The following is a 19,717-nucleotide window of genomic DNA, read 5'->3' on the forward strand; positions in this document are numbered from 1 at the left end:
ATTCCAAACCAGCCCGAGCAATATATCAAGACACCATCTCTACTAAAAATCAAAAAAATTAGCCCATGCACATGGTGGTGCACGCCTGTAGTCCTAGCTACTTGGCAGGCTAAGGTAGAAGGATTACTTGAGCCCAAGAGATCAAAGCTGCAGTGAGCTATGATCACGCCACTGCACTGTAGCTTGGGCAATAAAGTGAGACCCTGTCTCAAAAATAAATAAATAAATATTAGCAAATTACCTGTTTGGCATCGGTGAGTATAGATTGGGGATAGTATTACCACTGCTTACAATTTTCCCAGCACAGATAATGGAAGGATGGGTTCCTAGGGGAATGATCCCTTGTGCATTTACATAGTAGGAAAAACACACTCAAACCCAGGTCCCTGCAGCATTGAACGGTACTTTTCATCCCAACTCCTTTCTGCCATCCCAAGAACCCCAAAGTCTCATTCCACCATAGCTTCAAACTCGAAGTCTAGGATCTTGTGATCTATATTAGGTTTGGATGTGAGTCTTCTTAATTTGGAGATTTATAAATTATCTACCTCCATATTCCTGAGACACAATGGAGAAATAGTGTGATTGCAATAAGCCTTTCCTTTTGAACTAGTGAAGAATTGCAGGCATACAGCCACCTCTAGTCCGAAAAAATTGAAATCCCTTAGTCAAATGTTGTGAGGTCTTCCCCATTCAGAGGGTAGGCAGTATTACCTGACTTAGTCCTTGTTCTGCTTCCTGGAGTAGCTCCTTGTCCACCACTCTCCAAACCTCTTGGCTTTGCTCTCTGCAATGTCCTTTTTTTCTCATCACTTCTGTGGATGCATCTGAAGAGAACATTAGAAAATATGCACATTTCAGTAGCTTAGCAAATTTCACAGCCTATTTCTTGTCTGTGGAAAGTTTGGATGAGGTGACCATATTTTGCATGTGGGAAAAATGCAAATCACTGTGGCCAAGAAGACAGACTTGTAGATTTCATTATCACCTCAGTTCTTCATCCTTCCCTGCACACAGACTTTTAGCTATGTGACTTTGCAGTCCAGTAGGCCGGGTGTGGTGGCTCACACCTGTAATCCCAATATTATGGGAGGCCAAGGCAGGAAGATTGCTTAAGGCTAGGAATTTGAGACAAGCCTGGGCAAAACAGTAAAACCCCTCTACCAAAAAAATTCTTAATTAGCCAGGCATGGTGCTTGTCTCAAGTCACAGTTATTTAGGAGGCTGAGGTGGGAGGACCACTTGAGCTGAGGAGTTTGAGGCTGCAGTGAGCACGATAGCACCACTGCATTCCAGTCTGAGCAACAGAGCAAGACTCTATCTCTAAATAAATAAATAAAAGCATTTCTCCACCCCTTGACTTGGGGCTTGGCCATGTGGTTTGCTTTGGCCAATGGGATGTTGGTAGGTAAGTCATAGGCAAGGGCTTGCCCCTGCGCAGTGGTGACTCTGCCTTCACCATGAGAAGAACGTGCCTGGGCTAACCCACTGGACCTCAGAGAAGGAGAGACATCTGGAGTAGAGCTGTCCCAGCTGCCTAAGCCTGAACAGAGTAGCAGGCCAGCCTACATCAGCTGAGCCCCAGCTGACTCACAGGCTCATGAAGGCTAATAAATCATTGTTGTCTTAAACCACTGTGTTGTGAAGTAGTTATTATGCAACAATGGCAAACCAATATACTTGGAAAAATTCTGCAAAAAAGCCTTATGTAGCATTATAAGCTAAACTGTGCCCCACAAAATAGATATGTTGAAGCCCTAACCCCCTGAAAAAGATTCTCTGTTGACCAAAACTTAGTCAAGCTTTTAAACTTTCTCCTAAGTCTATCTGTGCACTCCCTTGTAAAGCCCAGTTTTAGCAAAGAATCCTGCTCAGTCTGTGTATTAGTCCGTCCTCACACCACTATTAAGAACTGCCTGAGACTGGGTAATTTATAAAGAAAAGACGCTTAATTGACTCACAGTTCCACATGGCTGGGGAGGCCTCAGGAAACTTACAATCATAGCAGAAGGCAAAGGGGAAGCAAGGCACTTCCTTCACAAGGCAGCAGGAAGGAAGTGCCAAGCAAAGTGGGAAGAGCCCTTATCAAACCATCAGGTCTCCGGAGAGCTCACTCACTATTATGAGAACAGCATGAGGGAAACCCACCCCCATGATTCAGTTACCTCCACCTGGTCTCTCCCTTGACATGTGGGGATTACGGAGATTATGGGGATTACAATTCAAGATGAGATCTGGGTAGGGACACAAAGCCTAACCATATCAGTCAGTTTAGCAAGAACCCTACCCCCACCCCATCCTCAACATCAGATCATTCTTGACATCTGATCAGGTTCCTCATCCCCCAGGTGATGCGTGATCATCCTAGCTTGTCTTCAGCTGGAACCTTGTTAAGTGGGTTTAGCCACAATCCCCCTTACCTCTGATGTTTCCCCTTAGTAATTTTCCATCCACCGATGCCCATCCTGCTCCTTGACTATAAAGTCCCACATGCCCATGCTGTATTCAAAGTTGATCCCAATCTCTCTCCTTCACTGCAAGACCCATTGCAGTGGTCTCTATAGCTATCACAATGGTCCTGAATAAAGTCTTCCTTATCATGCTTTAACAAATATCATTGAATAATTTCTTCTTTAATTATCATTGAATAATTTCTTATTTAAATGTGACTATATTTGGAGACAGGGTCTTTAAGGAGGTAACTGAGGTTAAATGAGGCTGGTTATAAGATGGAACCCTAATTCAATAGGACTGTGTCCCTATAAGTAGAGGAAGATATTGCTCTCTCAGCAAGAACACATGTGGAAGGGCCATAAGGACACTGCAGAAGGCAGCCAACCTAAAGACGAGGTCAGCAATCATAGCAGAAGCATTTGTTGAGTGCATATCATTGATCAGACACCATGCTAAGGATTTTACACATATTAGTCTCTCTTGTCTTAGTGAAAGTTCTCCACCTCCCTGATATCAACATCTCCCTTCCTGTCCTTGGGGCCAGAATGTGTCACCTCTGTTTCCAGATGAGTGGTTCTCAGTTGGCCCTGATGTGAACAAGAGATAGGTGTTGGAGGGTGGACTGGGAAACATGCTGTGTGCTTTGTCCCCTCCTGACCCCACAGTGTCATACTAATGTTAACAGCAGCCTGGAAGAGAGGGGGATAGGAAATGAAACGCTAGAAAGAAAAGGAGTATTAGTATTTTGTGAGGATGCTGATGGAAGTATGGATGAGATCAATGACAATGGAAGCCTAACACAGGGTGTCTCACACAGCACATACCCAGTAGACATTTATATCCAATAAACATTGGTTACATGCATGCATGAATAATTTAAATTTTTAAAAAATTTTCCACATAAGCTGATATTCTCTCCACTTGCTAGAGTCAGAGCCACTAGCACCAAAATTTTAGTACTGTAGCCCAGAAGTAGTATTTACTGAAGGAATTTTAATTTTTTAAAGCTATTTAAATAGTATATTTTAATATTAAAAATAGCCATATAACTTTCCATTATATATTCCAGACTTTATGAATTGGAATTTGTAAATGCTGGTCATAACTACCTATGTTTGGTATTAAGAGCATCTGCTATGTACTAAGGTTCAATCAGGCCAATTATTTATTTTTTCTCCAGAGAACTTCATGTAGTAATTCAAAGATCCTGAGTAGAACAATTACAGGGTTGTTCTCTTGACTCTTGAGTAAAGTGGGGGCTGTCTTAGAGAACACCACCAGCAGGTGATGACAAGTTTCACTGATGGTTCAAGGAAACTTAACGTCTAACGGGGTTGCCACCTATACAAGCCTTTTCCATGGGCTCAGGTCCTGGGATGGTTTTCAGGTGAGCTCCTGGGGGGTTCTAGCTCACCACTGGCCAAATTCATCCTGGGCAGACAGACCTTTCTCTATTTAACTCAGAGAAATAACCACACTGAGAAACGCTAAAATTTAGGCAAAAATTTACTATTTGTAGAAAACTGTTTACTCAAAGGGCTTAACCCTTTCCAGCGAAGCCCCGAAGGTGTAATGTTGAAGCAGGCCATCCCCCATTGGAGCATTTTTTTTTTTATTTATTGAGAAGGAGTTTTACCCTGTCACCCAGGCTGGAGTGCAGTGGTGCAATCTCAGCTCACTGCAACCTCCACTTCCTGGTTCAAGTGATTCTCCTGCCTCAGCCTCCTGAGTAGCTGGGATTAGAGGCATCCACCACCATGCCTGGCTAATTTTTGTATTTTTAGTAGAGACAGGGGTTTTGCCATGTTGGCCAGGCTGGTCTCGAACTCCTGACCTCAGGTGACCCACCCACCTCGACCTCCCAAAGTGCTGGGATTACAAGTGTGAGCCACCGTGCCCAGCCAGAGCATTTTTTGTAATAACAAATAAACCAGGCTGGGTGCAGTGGCTCACACCTGTAATCCCAGTGCTTTGGGAAGCTGAGGCAGGAGCATCACTTGAGGCCAGGTGTTTGAGATCAGCCTGGGCAACACAGCAAAACCTCATCCCAACAAATATTTAAAAATTAGCTGGGTGTGGCGGCATGTGTCTGTGGTCTAAGCTACTAGGGAGTCAGGGTGGGAAGATCACTTGAGCTCAGGAGTCCCAGGGTGCAGTCAGTCATGATCTCAACATTGCACTCTGGCCTGGGCAACAAAGCAGGACCCTGTCTCAAAAAAAAAAAGGAAAGAAAGAAAGAAACAAGAAAACAGCATACACCATTTGAATAAACTGTGATGCAGCCATATAAAATAATTGTAAGCAAATGTTTAAAAGAATAAGTTTGGTCCATATGCAATGACATGGGAATGTCTCCAAAATATACAATTAAACAAAGAAACAGAAAAGACAAGGTGTAGAAGGGTGAATATTGATCCCATGAGTATTTTTTCAAAGGATAAACATTTACAACAGTGAACTATTTGAATAGTGATGTAATCTTTGTTCTTGATATTTCCTGTTTCTCTGTGACCTTTCTGCCATTCCAGCTGCAGTCAGAATATTCTACACGTACTGCCTCAGAGAAGCACTATACAGAGAACAAAGATGTCAATTCCTGGCTTTAGAATTTTTAAATAGGCTATTGATTCTGCAGGCATGATAGCTTTGAGAGTTTCAAAAGCTAATGTTTTTTAGTTATAAAAAGCTGGCTTTTGAAATCACATCATTTATGCTACAAGCCATCATGCTGGAAGAATGCATGCTCAGTTGAACCCATTTTTGCTCACTCTCAGACTAAACAGAGATTCCATGGACCAGGAAAGGGAAGTGAGTTAACTGCAATTGGGTCCCTAAGAAAGGGCCCTCCCCAACCACGCACCAGGGAAGGATATGGTAGAAGCCCCAGACACACTGGGAGATCCGAGAGCAGAGAAGATACAGCCTCACTACAGGGAGGCAGCAAACATTCCAGAGTTCCTCATGTGCTGCAGGACATGGCAGCAGAAGAGCAGAGACAACTGAGTGGGGTGGCCCTGAGATATTGCACACTTCCCCTGTGCAACACCCACTCAGGAATGGGGAGAATCAAGTGTTTCCTGAGGCACCCAGAAGGGTCCCAGAAGTAACTGAGAAGCCAGATCTCAGAGGCCTTGAAGCCAGAATGAGAAAGTCTGCAACAGCTCTCTGCACGAACCACCAGCTGGATACTGAATGCAGCAAGAACCCCAAAATGCTGGGTGGCAGGTGACACCAAGGAGCTCCTGTCTCATCCACTTTGCACCTTGCACCCTATCACCCTCCATCCACCAACCCTTAGTCACACCCCTCAGTCACCACCCCTCAGTCACAGCTCCAGGAAAGGGCGGGGGTAAACCCTGAAATGTCTGCGCTTAAGTTCACATTTCCCAATGGCAGCTTCAAAATAGAAGTAATTTATGTTATAGGAAAAAATACTATTAATAATTCTACTTCCTGCCACCTGAATGTATGGCCTGAAGTTTGCTTCTGTTTAGAATCATCTATATGCAAATATAGGTATTAGAAATTTCTGAAACTCTAACAATGGTCACTCCTAGAGAATGGAACTGGAAAAGAGAGGATAGAGACTTGCATTTTTCATTGTCTTCTCTCTGGATGGTTAGTTTTTTTTAACTACATGTAATAACATAAATAAATACCACTTTGACTTGGTGGAGGTATTGGGGAGGGGTACACATTCCTGGAAATTGAGTGTTGACTTTATCAGACCCTCAAGGTGGTTGTAACATTTCACTTAGTAAAGATGCGGCCCTGGAATCGTACACTGGTAATAATGGGGCTTTCTCTTCTAATCCACTGAAGTCAAAACAAGACTCTCTGCCCAGTTTCTTCTGACCTCCATTTGTTCTGTTATTAACCAATCATTCCCAGGTTGCAATTGTTTTTATGGTGGTGTTCATCATGTCAAAGGACATCCACAAAGCCACGACTGCTTCCTGAACTTTACCCTCTGCTTCCTCCACGATGTCCTTGAATAAACTCCAGACGCCACGGATGTTCTCATGTGGCTCTTAGTGGTCCAGCACTATCACTCACACACCTTTGAGAACTATTATGGGTTAAGACAATTCACCAGAACACAAAATAATTGGCAGGCAGAGTAAACAACATGCATTGCAAAACACACTCAACTCAGGACAGAATGATAAAGCAGTCATTGTTTGAAAATATTTGCAGTGTGGTACATTAATGACCATTGCCCTGAAATAGAAAAATCAATGTGTATAGAGAAAAAAGTATAATCTGAAGAGTTAGCTTTTACTGTCCCAGAGGATATTATGGAAGAATGAAGCTCTGCACTATATTTGGGTCAAAATCTGCATGAGCCACCCATTATTTCAAACAGTCCTACAGGAAGAAAACTAGATTAGAACTGGTTGCTTTCTGACTAACAAGAGAATACACACAGTATATCCAATGGAAAGTCAATTAACATAAAGCTAGTGAATTCATTTATGAGAGTGGTGGGTTAATTAACATGAGACTGGGGAGTTCATACACAGCTTAAGTAAGCAAATTCAATTTTCTATACAAACAATTTGTGGTTTAAGTAAATGACCACAGGCCGGGCGCAGTGGCTCACGTCTGTAATCACAGCAATTTGGAAGGCCGAGGCAGGCAGATCGCTTGAGGTCAGGAGTTCGACATCAGCCTGGCCAATATGGTGAAACCCTGTCTCTACTAGAAATTCCAAAATTAGCCAGGCGTGGTGGTGGGCGCCTGTAATCCCTGCTACTTGGGAGGCTGAGGCAGGAGAATCACTTGAACACGGGAGGTGGAGGTTGCAGTGAGCCAAGATCGCACCACTGCACTCCAACCTGGGCAACAGAACAAGACTCTGTCTCAAAAAAATGAAAAGTAAATGACTATGGTTTCCTACAACAAACACAGTTTTTAATATTTTTGGTTATTATGAGCTTTTCAGTTAAAGAATTGCTTTCCCAGGAAGTAAGTTAAAACTATATAATTAGCCGGGCGCGGTGGCTCACGCTTGTAATCCCAGCACTTTGGGAGGCTGAGGCGGGCGGATCACGAGGTCAGGAGATCGAGACCACGGTGAAACCCCGTCTCTACTAAAAATACAAAAAAAAATTAGCCGGGCGTGGTGGCGGGCGCCTGTAGTCCCAGCTACTCGGAGAGGCTGAGGCAGGAGAATGGCGTGAACCCAGGAGGCGGAGCTCGCAGTGAGCCGAGATCGCACCACTGCACTCCAGCCTGGGCGACAGAGCGAGACTCTGTCTCAAAAAAAAAAAAAAAAAAACTATATAATTAAAAAATGGAATTACTTAGAAAACATTTTGCTGCTGCTTCTTGTATGTCAGCAAACATGAAGAAAGAAACTGCAATCATGATGATAAGAAACAGAGCATGTTTAGTTGTAATTTTAATTTTAAATGGGACCTTGGCCCCACCAGGCTGATCTCCAAGGGGGATCTTGATTCATCATCATCTTTGGTGACAGTGATGGTACCTGTCTCATGTTTACCTAGCTGAGACACACAGTAGAGCAACCTGCACTGAAATTTTCAAAGGACTCATCTCAAGATAGAGACTACCAAGGCTTCCCATAAATTAGAATTGGAACCCATCATATCTAATTTTGTCCAAGGAATTGATTCAAAGTTGTAGTTTGGTGTTTCTTTCAGAGCTTGTAATGTTGCTCCTAGCTTCAAAAACAGTCAGAGAATGGAAGTTTTATATTAAAAAACACAAGTTATATGGCATTTTTTGTAACTGATTATTTTACATACACACACACATCTATTTTAGGAAAATGCTCCAGAGACAAATAGTGCTCTAACAAATTAGCACTGCATGGAGCAGCATTAAACTGTCATCCATAGATTATTTGTATAATACAAAATGATACTCAGTAAATGGAAAATAAACAAGTTTTTTTCTAAAACTTAAAGCCATTTCCCGTACTCCTATAGAGTCATTGAAAATGTGTTCAAAACATTCATAGTTGACATCTCTTCAACTGCTGTTCATGTTCGGATGCCCATGTTAATGTTGATCCTTTCCTCTCCTGCATTTGATTGATGAACTAGGGAGAGGAAAACCACTTTTCTGATGTGGAATAGCACATCCTGTCTCCTCCCTTCTCAGAACACTGGCAGGCACGGGGTTGGGTTGAGGGACAGAGGAAGCAGAGAGCAAAATGACTTTCATGGGCCTACCCACTCAGAGATTGCAAGTTCCAGAGACACTCGAGGGAAATGGTCCCAGGTACTTGGGAAAGCTAGACCTAGAATCGGATTAGTTTGGGCTGCTAAACCAAGGGATAGAGATGGAAGGTTCAGGGATGGCATCAGTGGGAGATTGCCGCACCTGTCACACCCACACCCTCCAATCTCTACAACCCTAGCTGCCAAACCACTGAGAAGCATAATCCATGTGTCCCACTGGCTGCCTTTGTCATGAGTCCCACTGGCCACCAGTTCTGCTCCATAGAACAGCCAGTTTAAACTAATGCTGCAGTAAATGGGCAATGTGATCCCTGAGAAAATCTCACTGCAAACCTCTGGGAGGGAGGTTAAGAATCCGCCCCAACAGACGCTTCCCCTTCCAGGGCATGGCGTTATGAGGGGAAGTGACTGCTCAGCCAAAACTATACTTCCTGCTTCCTGGTGTGTAGTGGGGTACGCTGTCCCACTCTACAATGAGAAGCAGGAACAGAATTGGTATGTGTCCTTTGGGCTGAGCCCATTAGCAAGCTAGTACGACTTCTTCACCCTTTCCTCCCTCTTCTCCTGGCTTCAGGCAGCCTAAAATGGGAACTGTAGGAGTTGCATGTCAAGCTGATGGAGTCTTGATGGAGGAGCCCATATCCCTTAGTCGCTGTCTAGAAGAGAGCTGCCTGCTGACCAGGAACACCTGTTTGAGATGACAGTGAGGGAGAAATTAGCTTCTACTGTGTTAGAGTTATTATATATTTGGGGGTTTGTAATAGCAGCTCACATATTCTAATACATAAGCCTATGTGCAAAACCTGCTCCTACATTTCAGACAGGGCTCTCTCAGTATCACAGCACCTTCCATACGATGCTTTCAGACAATCTGCTTTCTCTGGCCATGTTTCCATTTGGTGTTCCAGCTTAGCAAGTCCCTATTCATCCCGAGGGTCTGATTACACCCAGGCAAGTGCTCCTCTTCCCCTTTTGCAATGGAAGCGGGGACTGGTTCTTACTTTGAGCCAAATGAGATGAAAATTTGTCCTCACCTTCTTCCCCAGATTTCCCCAGATTTATGCAGAAAGACTTCTTTGATCCTTGATCAATGGCCAGCAGCCAGTCAGACAGCCATTTACACTTCCACACCAGTCCCAGCCATCAACCAGGATCTCCATTCATTCAGCAATATCTAGTGAGTGCCTGCTAAGTGCCAGAAATTATTCTAGGTGCTAGGGATATAGCATAGAACAAAGCAAAGTCTCCACTCCCTTGGAATTTCCATCTCATTGGGGAAGACAGACCACTTACATCCGTACATACACACATGCAGCACTGTAATACCGGTAATTGATACTATGAAGTTAAGGCAATGCAATTGTGACTTAGGAGGTAAAGTTACTACATTTTTCTGGGGAGAATGAGAAAGACTTCTCTGAGAGATCACATCTGAGCTGATATCTAAGTACTAAGAATAATATCAGGGGCAGGGCATTCCAGGCAGATGGGACAACAGATGCAGAGGTCCTGTGAGCAGAGCCAGCCTGTGATATGTGAGGGACTGAAAGAAAGCTCAGGGTGGCTCGCCTGTGGTGGGTCAGGAAGAGCAATGAGTTTCCAAGGAGGGGGAAATCATACAGAGCTTGGAGTCTGCTTCCCTTTACCCTGACCTGTCTCTCTTTCCACTCCAGTTCTGAGCACTTCCAAGCCTTGTCCCACATTTTAGGAATGGCTTAACTCTTAATTTGACTTTCAAGCTGGTGTTCATGACTTTGGCCTTTGATTTTCTCCTAATAATTTCGGCTGTGCTCTCTGTGTCAAGCCATTCTTGCATTGCTTTAAAGAAATACTGAGGCTGGGTAATTTATAATGAAAAGAGCTTTCATTGGCTAATGATTCTGCAGGCTGTACAAGAAGCATAGCACCAGCATCTGCCCAACTGCTGGGGAACCTCAGGGAGTTTTTATTTATGGCAGGAGTAGGCATGTCACAAGGCAACAGCAGGAGCAAGAGAGATGGTGAGGGGTGCCAAACACTTTTAAACAATCAGATCTCATGAGAAATCATTTACTATTGTGAGGACAGGACTAAGAAGATGGTGCTAAACCATTCATGAGAATTCCACCCCCATGATCCAATCACCTCCCACCAGGACGCTCCTCCAGCACTGGGGATTACAACTCAACATGAGATTCAGAGAGGACAACATCCAAACTCCATCACCCTCCCTCAGGCTCTTTCACTGATGGGCCACCACACTTGCCCCAGTCTTGCCCCATCCTGAGGACCCAAACCTCAGCCATGGGCACCATGGAGATTCTGAGGGGGCTGGGGAAGGAGAGAGGGGTGTGGGTCTGTGACCTGCCAGAGTCACAAAGATGTCAAATGTGACATGGTCCCTCAGGCCAGGCCTGGCCAGGGTTCCATTTTCCAGTTCACGGTTTGGGTTCGGACTAGGAGAAGGAGAGGGCAGGACCTCAGGGTCACGGCCCCCATGCCCACCCCAGGAACAGACTGTGGGTGAAGGCAGCCAGATCAGGAAGTGGCTCCAACTTGCTTTTCTCAGTCCATGAAAATAGAATCACTAGGGTGTGTGTTGTGGTTTCACAATGATCCTAGCACAGCAGAGTCTTAACTCCAGGGTGGAATAACTCTCAGGAACATGCGCCAGAAGCAGCAGCCCGGTCCTGAGGTCACGAATGAACAGCTCCCACAGCCATTAAGTCCAGGACCATCGTGCCTTATTAAGTCTCTGAGATGACATTGCTTCTTCATGACTTCCCAGCAAAACAATTTTTTTTCTTAAAAAAAAATCACAACTTTCTTCACCCTCACCATTTGTACCAGGTATTGAATAACTATTCCCCATTAAGTCTCTGGAAAAAATCACCCTTTCATTGAAGCTTCATATTGTGAACGCTTTGCAGCTATGTTAAGCCTTCGTAGGTTTGCATCGTTATCCATTGCTCCTAATTAGTGTCTGATGACCCAAGAAGAAAAGACTTAATATCTTCCTGTTTGTTTCATGCACCAACCTGTCTACAAATGCACCTGATTTTTGCCTCTTCCCCACCTGTATTTATTCTCTTCACCATAGCTGACACAGGCAATGAGAAGGTAAAGATTTGTACTTTTGTGGGTCATTTTGTCCAAGGAATTCAAAGCAATGACAGTAGGCTAGGAAGAACCCAGGAATTCAATTCAGAAGACATAATTTCAAAGCCCAGTGCTCTCACTTATTTGCCAGGGCCAATTGGGCAGGTTATATTCCTTCTATGAGTCTCAGATCCTTTTTGTTAATATCTGCCTCACAATGCCATTTCATGACTAAATAAAATTATATGTGTTAGTATGTTAGTGTAGTGCTTGGCAAATAGTGGACACCCCTTAAATGTTAGTTATTAAATGTGGACTCCGCATTTTCACAACGGGTCATTTTCTTGTCTGGCGCTATCCAGGCTGCCTCCTGATGCTTGCAAAGTCCTACAGTCTTCAAAGAAGATCTGTAACCCCGTGAGTCTCTAGAAGTGATTCCTGAGAGAACACTATTCATGGTGTGTTTATTAAAGAACCGGCTGAGTGCAGTGGTGCCTGCCTCTAATCCCAGCTACTAGACAGGCTGAGGCAGGGGGATCACATGAGCTCAGGGGTTTGAGACCAGCCATGGCCACATAGCAAGTCCCTGTCTCAAAAAGAGAGAGGGAGAGGGAGAGAGAGAGGGAGAGGGAGAGGGAGAGGGAGGGAGGGAGAGAGAGACAGGGAGGGAGAGAGAGAGAGAGAATTGCTAAATATAGTTTTGTAATATGACTGCTTTTTGTTGCTTGAATAGGTTAATCATATGTATGACTTCTGAAACATTGATACAATGTCTACTTTCTCATGAATTTTAATGAAATGGTTTGAGATGAGTTTTGTTTTTTGCTGTTGTTTTGTTTTTTGTTTTTTGTTTTTGAGACGGAATATCGCTGTCCCCCAGGCTGGAGTGCAGCAGCACAATCTTGGCTCACTGCAAGCTCTGCCTCCCGGGTTCACGCCATTCTCCTGCCTCAGCCTCCCAAGTAGCTGGGACTACAGGCGCCCGCCACCACGTCCGGCTAATTTTTTGTATTTTTGGTAGAGACGGGGTTTCACCATGTTAGCCAGGATGGTCTCCGTCTCCTGACCTCGGGATCTGCCCGCCTCAGCCTCCCAAAGTGCTGGGATTACAGGCGTGAGCCACCGCGCCTGGCCAGGTTTTGTTTTTGAGACAGGGTCTCGCTCTGTCACCCAGGATGGAGTGCAGTGGTGTGATCATGACTCACTGCAGCCTCAACCTCCTTGACTCAAGAGATCCTCCCACCTCAGCCTCCCAAGTAGCTGGGACTACAGGCAGATGCCACCACACCCAACTAATTTTTGTATTTTTTGTAGAGACAGGGTTTCACCATGTTGCCCAGGCTGGTCTGGAATTCCTGGGCTCAAGAGATTCCCCCACCTTGAGATGTCAGGCCCTGAAGACTCAGCATGAGTTCCCTCAGAGCTTGGGAGGAGAGGGGGACTGACAGCCACATCTGTCCGCAAGTGCTCATAGCTCAATATAACCGAAGCCCCAGAATCCTGCGGGAGGATTGCGGCAGCCTGTGCTGCTCTGAGGCTTGCTTTGCTGTCTGCACTCACTTTACCAGCACAACCCAGAGATCCGGCAGCCAGACCTGCTGGCTGTCCACACGGGAAGCATAAACACAAAGATGCTGTCTTTGGGGCTTCATCAAGTGGAACGAGTGCATGAAGAATGCGTAGGTACAGGGTAAGCATGGAATTTCTTCATCTGTCAAGTAAGAACAGTACTGATATGGTTCATGAGAGGATTAAAGGAGATAATGCATGTGAAGCATTTAGCAGGATGTCAAACACCTGGGAAATGTTGACTTTTTTTTTTTTAGACAAGAGAATATAAAATGGTCTACTAAGAAAGTTCAGACCACAAGCTCAAAGACCATGCAATAACATCACCACATCATCCTCTCCCAATTCGTGCCTCTTTGAACTTGGCAGTAGACTTGTTTTTTTTTCCTGGCTGAGTTTACCTTGACGTATTGGTATTTATGTCCAGGAACCACCCTCCCACCCTGCACTGTGGGTTACCCCCATTCAAACCACAGCTACCATGTAATGAGGTGTCTTCCTTTGGCCACCCGCCTATCCTCTAAACTACTGGAGACCACAGGCACTAATTAATAAACAGCATGATGTGATTTCATCATAAAGTAATTGATGGAGTTTGGGCACAGATGCTGAGTGTGAATTAATTTTTTTTTTTTTTTGAGACAGAGTTTCACTCTTGTTGCCCAGGCTGGAGTGCAATGGCACAGTCTCAGCTCACTGCAACCTCTGCCTCCTGGGTTCAAGCAATTCTCCTGCCTCAGCCTTCCAAGTAGCTGGGATTACAGGTGCCTGCCACCACACCCAGCTAATTTTTGTATTTTTAGTAGAGACAGAGGTTTCACCATGTTGGCCAGGCTGGTCTCGAACTCCTAACCTCAGGTGATCCGCCTCCCTCAGCCTCCCAAAGTGCTGGGATTATAGGCATAAGCCACTGTGCCCAGCCCAAGCTGAGTGTAAATTATGAATCCAGTTGATTTGGTGACTCACGCTGAAAGGACTGGCATGTGGTGGTGCACACATAGCCTGAGGCGCCCCACAGGATCTTGGGCACTCCTGGGCTAACCCCATATGAGTCTGCTTGCCTCCCTGCCAGGCTGTTGTGGGAGAGCCACTCTCTGCTGGTGCCATTGCTGTTACACCTACTGTACCCATCTCTGAATGCGGTTCCTCCCCTGACCAGAGGAAGCTGGCCCATCAGTCAGGGCCCAACAAAGGCCAAGGGCAGCACTCACTCCCCTCCTCTCTGCCGCCTGTCCCCAGCCGGGGCAGTAAAAGTCATGACCCTTCCCCTCTGTGGGCAGGGATCCCTCCCTTCTCCCACTGGACCTTGGGTGGCACAAAGGAGTGATGTGCTTGGAATCTCTGCTCTCTATGTCAGAAGGAAGAACCTGCTCTTAGATTCACCTCTGGACTAGGAAGTCAGCCTTGACCTAGAGACAACACAAACAAGAAAATGTTTGCTGCCTCAAGGTGATGGATACCCCATTTACCCTAACGTAATTAGTACATATTGCATGCCTGGATCAAAATATCTCATATACCCCATAAATATATATACCTACTATGTACCCATTAAAATTAAAAATTAAAAATATAAATTCCCAATTATGTAAAAATGACAATCAAAAAAAGAAAAGAAAGAGGCCGGACACAGTGGTTCATGCCTGTAATCCCAGCACTTTGGGAGGCCAAGGTGGGTGAATCACCTGAGGTCAGAAGTTCGAGACCAGCCTGGCCAACATGGTGAAACCCCATCTCTACTAAAAATACAAAAATTAGCTGAGTATGGTGGTGTGCACCTGTAGTCCCAGCTACTCAGGAGGCTGGGGCAGGAGAATCATTTGAACCCAGGAGGCAGTGGTTGCAGTGAGCCGAGATCACGCCACGGCACTCCAGCCTGGGTAGCAGAGCGAGACTCTGTCTCAAAAAAAAAAGAAAAGAAAGAAAATGTTGCTAGTTCCTCTCAGAGAAAAGATACTCATAGACAAAGATCTGAGCCTGGGTCAGCTTTAAAATGATCCTGGCACCTAGGAAAGCAAAATGTGGCTTCCATCCCTAAGGATGGAAGGTGAACCAGAGATAACAGCAAGGCTAAGGCTGGGATGGGAATAGATCTTTCTCGAATACACCACATGCTTGCAATTCTGTAAATAAACAATTTTATATTCTGACAATATTTTTTAGAAACAGGATCTCACTAGGTTGCCCAGTCTGGCCTCGAACTCCTAGGCTCAAGCAGTCCCCCCCACCTAAGCCTCTTGAGTAGCTGTGACTACAAGGGCACATCACCACACCTCGCAAATTATGACAATTTAAAATGTTAAATGATCTTTTTATAGCCAGGTGCCGTGGCTCACACCTGTAATCCCAGCACTTTGGGAGGCCAAGGCAGACGGATCAGTTGAGGCCAGGAGTTCGTGACCAGCCTGGCCAACATGGTGAAACCCCATCTCTACTAAAAATACAAAAATTAGCCGGGTGTGGTGGCTCGCTGTAATCCCAGCTACTCAGGAGGCTGAGGCAGGAGAATCGCTCGATCGCTTGAACCTGGGAGGCAAAGGTCACAACGAGCCAAGATCACGCCACTGCACTCCAGCAGTAAATTTCTTTTTTTCCAAATATGGTCATATTCACAAGTTCCAGGGATTAGGATGTGTGCATTTCTTTCGGAGTGTCACCCTTATTCACTATACTGTCCTATTAACATGATTAGTTTGTTGTCTTACAGCAGGTTAAAGCAGAGGCTTGACTAACACACCTGAGCATTGCCCCGAGTGGCCAGCACAGGATGTTACCCATAACGGGCACTCAATTTGTGCTTAGGAAGTTGACCTAAACGTCTAAGATTGGACCATCAGGAAGACAAAACCACTTCCCACAACACTGCTAACAAGACTGCCTCCTGTTTCCTTTCTTCAAAAGTTATTTACAAAGCCTGGGTAACAGAGAAAGACCCTGTCTCTCTTTTTTTTTTTGAGATGGAATCTTGCTCAGTCACCCAGGCTGGAGTGCAGTGGCATGATCTCGGCTCACTGCACGCTCTGCCTCCCAGGTTCAAGTGATTCTCCTGCCTCAGCCTCCTGAGTAGCTGGGACTACAGGCATGCGCCACCACACCCGGCTAATTTTTTATATTTTTAGTAGAGACGGGGTTTCACCGTGTTGGCCATGATAGTCTCGATCTCCTGACCTCGTGATCTGCCCACCTCGGCCTCCCAAAGTGCTGGGATTACAGGCGTGAGCCACCGCACTCGGCCAAGACCCTGTCTCTAAAAAAGAGTAAGAAGGACCAAGTCCAGAAGAAGTTGAAGACACTCTGGAATTAGCTAAGAAGACAGTGACCAGGCAACCTGAGTGAAAGGGAGCTGACTCTCCCCACCTGGCAGTAGGGTGGGTGGGGGAAGGTCAGTCAATCACAGGCAGAGATTGGGGTAGAAGTGAGAGCCCCACTGGGGCAGGCAACATGCTCTGCAGCAGCACAGGCAGCTGGCAGGCAACACAGTTGAGAAGGGACAATGTCCTGGGCCTGACACCAGGAAGGAGTTCCAGAAGCAGGCTTCTCCCCTCCTACGCGCACTGACATCGCCCATTTCCAGCAGCAGAATCCTGTGCCTCAGACTAGCTCACCTCTCCTCTGAAAGCAGCACAGTCCGTCTCAGCTCCTGGCCTTTGCACATGCCATGTGCCCAAGCCAGGAGCACCATCCCTTCCCCAATTTCACCCCCTCTCACTCTTGCCTCAGGTACCCGCAGCTGCCTTCACCATGGAGATTTCTGAGAGACCCACCCACACCCACCTCCCTCTGCTCTGAACTGCTTGAGCTTTGCACATCTGCATTCCTCCTTCTCTGATGCTGTCTACTGCAGAGCCAAAGCCGAGTCTTCTCTTTTCTATGTATTCCCACTCATCTTCCAGCAAAGAGCGTTTTGTGGAGCAGGTGTTGGATAAACACTTGTTGATTTAAAGTCACTGTCCTGAAAGTGCAATCAAATCCAGGATTGCCTGGTGACTTAGGAGTCAAAGGAAAGTTTAGAAAGGTGGTCTGAGGACAATTTCTGGCCGAGCCATCTCTAAAGACCTGGCTCATCTCCCCTTCCTTCTATTAGCTTGGTGCAAAAGTAATTGCGGTCTTTGGGGAAACCGCAATTACTTTTGCACCAACCTAATACCTTGACTCAATGCCCCTGTTATGTAGAATTGTATATGCACCTCTTTGTACCCCAATAATCCCTGTGCATGCTTCTATCGTAACTCTCATCATACCATTCTTAAAATGTGCTTGCATGAACTCCGTTGCCTTCTCATTTGATGATAAGATCTCTGAGGGCCAACATCATCTAATTCATCTCTGCATCTCTAACATTTAGATTAATGGTAACAGCTTGAACTCTGCAGTCAAATAGGATCATATTCAAGCTCTTCCTCTTATGTGTCACCTTGGAAAGCTTTCATTACTTAACCTCTCTAAGCTGAATGAGTTGATGGAGGATTGTTGCGAATTATTATTCTTCATAATAATAATATTATTACCATCACTTTTTAATAAATTATTATTATTAATGCAGGGACAGCATTTAATTCAATGCCTGGCACAATCAATTGTAGTTAAATAAATGGTTAAAAGTTCATAGAGGCTGATTTTTCACCCTCTTCCTGCCTGTGTTACTGCCTTTTCCAAGAAACTGTTCCAAGAAATGATAAGTGTGATGTGTATGGCTGCTGATTCCAAAATTCTCTTTTCCTGCTTTCAGATTCCCAGCACAGACATTCCAAGTTCTAGTGCTCCACATAAACCAGTCCTTGATTTCAGAATTTCTCTAGCTTCACTTTCCCAGTGCAACACCACCCAATGACCGTGGCTTGCCAGAATTCTAAGTGACAGGGACTGCATCACTGTCACAGTCGTTGTTACTGTGATGTCACCGTTATCTTGCCTCATACATTTCTACATTTCTGTCATTATGTCAATGTCTCATTTCCTTCTTTGGTGAAAAAAAGGAAAAGACTCACAGCCCACCCTGGAATCTATCAAAAGTGTAGAAACCAAACTAGAAAATCTCAAAGTGAAATTTCAGTTGTCCTGAGAAATAACACCTGCAGCATGAACTTTCAAAGGATCACTCAAACCCATAGAGAGGAAACAATAATACACACCAAAAATGAACGGTACATGGAAACGTGTAAGATTGTGTTCTACCAATGTATACAGTTCAGAGTTAAACACACGGGGGAATAAGTTCAATTTTCCAGAAAAGAAAAAAAGAGAGAGAGAATTTCCTATTGAGAAGTAAAGTCAAGCTAATAATTAAGGAAAGTAGTGAATTAACGAGAAGATCCAAAAATACATTTTTTTTGAGACTGGGTCTTGCTTTGTCACCCAGGCTGGAGCGCAGTGGTGCAATCTCAGCTCACCGCAGCCTCAACCTCCTGTGCTCCAGAGATCCTCCCACTTGGGCTTCCCAAAGTACTAGAATTACAGATGTGAGCCACTGCACCCAAACCAAAAATAATTTTTTTTTAAATCAGAATAACTTACGTAAAAGAGAAAAGTCAACCAGGCTGGGCATAGTGGCTCACATCTGTAATCCTACCACTTTGGGAAGCCAAGGTGGGAGAATCACTTGAGCCCAGGAGTTTGAGATAAGCCTAGGTAACATAGTAAGATACCACCTCTATTTTTTAAAAAATTAAAACTTAGCTGGGTGTGATGGCACATGTCTGTGGTCCCAGCTACTAGGGAGGCTGAGGTAGGAGGATTGCTTAGGCCCAGGAGGTGAAAGCTGCAGTGAGCTGTGATCACACCACTGCACTCCAGCCTGGGAGACAGAGTGAGACCTTGTCTAAAAAGAAAAAGAGAAAGAAAAGTCAAACCACAAAGTTGAAAAATAAGGATGTTTAAATCAGTATTTTAATAGTTCAGCCCTGGAAATAAGATAATTAATATCCTATAAGTCTCTGGATTATGTATATGCTAAAGTATCAATTCATCACAGTAGGCAGGGCAGCCAGATAATTCTAACCAAAAATAATCTGCTTTGCCTCTCAAATGACCCAGCAGAGCTAGCCCTGTGCCAGTGCATCCTTCACCAAGCTGTCCTGGTGACAACATGACAACATGTCACTGATATTTACTTGCAGACTAAGTATCCAGAGAGGCAAACCCACTGAATCTCAGATCTGGCACCATCCGCTCAGATCTCGTAACTCCCTTTGCTCCCCTTCTCTTCGCCCTGATCAGCTCCGTGAGTGCTCCAGAGGCCACCACTGTGGGTGAATGAGACTGACGATGATGGCTAATGAGGGTGTTGTCACTGTGATGCTGATAGTCAAGTTTGAGTGGGTCTAGTTTAGACTGCTACGATTGCAGGCTCTGGTATCTGCCTTAAAAGGTAATGACAAATGTCAACATGCTGCAGATGGCAAAAGCGA

Source organism: Hylobates moloch, unplaced genomic scaffold (genome assembly GCF_009828535.3).
Source record: "Hylobates moloch isolate HMO894 unplaced genomic scaffold, HMol_V3 SCAFFOLD_22, whole genome shotgun sequence".
NCBI lineage: Eukaryota > Metazoa > Chordata > Mammalia > Primates > Hylobatidae > Hylobates > Hylobates moloch.